Source organism: Rhinopithecus bieti, unplaced genomic scaffold (assembly GCF_001698545.2).
Source record: "Rhinopithecus bieti isolate Rb0 unplaced genomic scaffold, ASM169854v2 scaffold_3040, whole genome shotgun sequence".
Classification (NCBI taxonomy): Eukaryota; Metazoa; Chordata; class Mammalia; order Primates; family Cercopithecidae; genus Rhinopithecus; species Rhinopithecus bieti.
This window is the reverse complement of record NW_016804657.1, coordinates 306,070-310,157: the sequence shown is the minus strand read 5'-3', so window position 1 is coordinate 310,157 and position 4,088 is coordinate 306,070.

Below are 4,088 nucleotides of genomic sequence, written 5' to 3'. Positions count from 1 at the left end.
GAAAGGAAAAGGAAATAGAATAGCTAGAAAAATTTTGAAAAAGAATAACAAAGTGGATGAATCACACTACCTGATTTTAAGACTTACCACAAAGCTACGGTAATCAAAACATTGTAGTATTGGAAGCAGAAGAGATACATACATTAATGAAACAGAATAAAGAATCTGGAAATAGACACACACAAAGATGGCCAACTGATGTTTTACAAAGGTGCAAAGGCAATTCACTGGAGAAAGGATAATCTTTTCAACAAATTGTGTTGGAACAGATGGATATCTGTATGCAGAAAAACCTCAACCTGAACCTCACACTATACAAAAATCAATTCAGAATGGATCACAGATTTAAAACATAAAATTATAAAACTTTCAGGAGAAAATGTTAATGACCTGGAAGTAGGCATAAAGGCCTAAGACATGACAAGAAAAGCATGATCTATAAAATAAAAATATGGGTGTATTGGACTTCATCAAAGTTAAAAAAAACTGCTGTAAAATACACAATAAAGGGGGATGAAAAAGAAGCTACAGACTGTGAGAAAATATTTGCAAATCAGATTTTTAAAAGGACTTGAATACAGAATATATAAAGAATTCTCAAAACTTTGCACAAGGAATCAAACAACCTACGAAAAATGAGTAAAAGACACTTTACCAAAGATGATATATAAAGCAAATAAGGATGTTCAACATCCTTGGTTGTTAGGAACATGCAGATGAAACCCTTAATAAGATGCATGACACACATCAGAATGGTGACAATAAAAATATTGACAATACAAAGTGCTGATGAGAAGGCTCTCCTACAATGGAACTCTCATACACTGCTGGTGGAATTGCAAAATGGTACAGCCGCTCTGGAAAAGCTTGAAAATTTTTTAATAAAAGAAAACATAAATTACCATGTGACCCAGCAATTGTACTAATAAAATTTGTGTCCACACAAAAACCCGTACAAGAATATTTATAGCAGCTGTACACATGATTGCCCAAAATGGATAATCTAAATATTTTTAAACAAGTACATGGATAAACAAACTGCAGTTCATCCACACAATAGATTAAAAAGGAGTAAACTGTTGATACATGAAACAACTTTGATGAATCTAAGGCATGCTGAGTGAAAGAGACCAGTCTTTCAAGGGTTACATACTGCATGGTTCCATTTATATGACATTCTTCAGTAATGGAGAACAGATCAGTGGTTGGCAGTGGTTAGACATAGGGAAAAAGTGTAATTACAAAAAGACAGAATGAGGAAGTTTTGGGGTGATGGAACTGTTCTGTGTCCTGATTATGGTGGTGGTTACACAAACCTATACATATGTTAAAATTTTCAAGTCTACACACATCCATGCCAATTTAATATTATGTTAAAATTTTAAAAATTAGATGATTTTTTAGAGCAGTTTTAGGTTCATAGCAAAATTGAACAGGAGGTACGGGGATTTTTCATATATCCACTGTTCTCACACATGCACAGCCTCCCCGACCATGAACATCCCTCACCAGGGTGGTATATTTGTTCCAATCAACAAACCTACATTAGCACATCATTATCACCCAAAGTCCATAGTTTGCATCAGGGTTCACTCTTGGTGTGAACATTCTACAGGTTTTCACAAATGTATAATGACACAGATCCACCACAACAGTATTGTACAGCATATTTTCACTGCCCTTAAAATCTGTGCTTTGCCAGTTCATTACTCCCAGGCCCTTGACTCCTGGCAACCACTGATCTTTTTACTGTTTCCATAGTTTTGCCTTTTTCAGTATATTATATAGTTGGAATCAGATAGCAGGTGACTTTTTCAGATTGACTTCTTTTATTTAGTAATATGTATTTAAGTTTCCTTCATATCTTTTCATGGCTTGATATCTCATTTCTTTTTAGCACTGAATAATATTCCATTTTCTGGATGTACCACAATTTATCCATTCACCTACTGAAGGACATCTTGGCATCCACGTTTTGGCAACTGTGAATAAAGGTGCTATAAACATCCATGTGTAGGCTTTTGTGTGGAAGTAACTTTTCAACTCCTTTGGGTAAATATCAGGGAGCCAGACTGCAGAATTATATAGTAAGAATATGTTTACCTTTGCATCTGCTTCTGGTGGGGGCCTCGAGCTGCTTCCATTCACGGCAGGAGGGGAAGTGGAGATGGCATGTGCAGAGATCACACGATGAGGGAACAGAAGCAAGGGTGTTGGGGAAAGTGCCAGGTTCTTTTTAACAACCACCAATCTGTCTTCCAAAGTGTCTGTACAAATGTACATTCCCATCAGCAATGAATGAGCATTCCTCTTGCTCTACATCCTCAGCCACACCTGGTGTTGTCTATTTTCTGGATTTTGGCCATTCTAATAGATGTATACCAGTATCTCATTGTTGTCTTGGTTTCAATTTCCCTCATGACATGTAATGTTGAACATCTTTTTACATGCTTACTTGCCATCTGTATATCTTCTTTGGTAAAGTGACTGTACAGGTCTTTTGCCTATTTTTTAATAAGGTTGTTTTCTTATTGTTCAGTTTTAAGAGTTCTTTGTATATTTTGAATATGTCTTTTGCAAATATTTTCTCCAGTATGTGGCTTATCTTCCCATTCTTTTAAAAAATTTTATTGCAGTAAAATACATATAACATAAAATTTGTCATCTTACTTATTGTAAGTACACAGCTCAGTTCTATTAAATACATTCATAACGTCGTGCTACCATCATCACCATCCATCTCCATAACTCTTTTCTTCTTGCAAAAACTGAAACTCTATGCCCATTAAACAATAACTCCTATTTCCCCCTTCCCTAGCCCTTTGCAACCACTAATCTACTTTCTGTCTCTGTGAGTTCGACCACTCTTAAGTATCTCATATAAGTGTAATCGCACAGTATTTATCACTTTAAGACTGGCTTATTTCACTTAGCATAACGTCTTCAAGTTTCATTTATGTTGTAGCATATATCAGAATTTCCCTCCTTTTAAAAACTGGATAATATTCCATTCTACATGTTGCTTATCCATTCGTCTGTTGATGGACACTTGAGTTGTGTTTTAGCCCATTTAGTGCTACTATAAAGGACTACCTGAGCTAGGTTAATTTATAAAGAAAAGCAGTTCATTTGGCTCGTGGTTCTGCAGGCTGTGCAAGAAGTATGCCATTGGCATCTGCATCTAGTGGGGGCCTCAAGCTGCTTCCATTCATGGCAGAAGGGGAAGTGGAGCTTGGGTGTGCAGAGATCACATGATGAGAGAACAGAAGCATGGGTGTGGGTGAAGGTGCCAGACTTTTAAACAATCTTTGCTCTAGTAGAGCAAAGTCGTTCATGAGAGATCTACTGCCATGACTAACACTTCTCATTAGGGCCCACCTCCAACGTGAGATTAAATTTCAGCCTGAGGTTTGGAGGGCCAAATATGCAAGCAATAGTGTAAGCAAAAACAATAGTTGCTTCCATGTTTTAGCTGTTGTGAATAATGCTGCTATGAACATGGGTGTACAAATATCTCTTCAAGACCCTACTTTTAATTCTTTTGGGAATATATCCAGAAGTGTAATTACTGGATCATGTGGTAATTCTATTTTCAATTTTTTTGAGGAACTCCCATACTGTTTTCTACAGTGACTGTATCATTTTACATTCCTGTCTTCTCATTTTCTTGAGTTTTTTCACAGAGCAGAAATTTCTAATTTTAATGAAGTGTAGCTTATTAATATTTCTTTTTCAGGTCATGCTTTCAATGTTGTATCTATAAAGTCATTGCTATACCCAAAGTTGTCTGTATTTTCTCCTATGTTATCATCTAGGAGTTTTGTAGTTTTGTGTTTGTGTAGTTTTGTGTAGTTTTACATTTAGGGCTGTAATCCATTTTGAGTTTTTATTTTATTTTATTTTATTTTATTTATTTTTTTGAGATTGAGTCTTGCTCTGTGGCCAGGCTGGAGTGCAGTGGCCGGATCTCAGCTCACAGCAAGCTCCACCTCCCGGGTTTACGCCATTCTCCTGCCTCAGCCTCCCGAGTAGCTGGGACTTCAGGCGCCCGCCACCTCGCCCGGCTAGTTTTTTTTTTTTTGTATTTT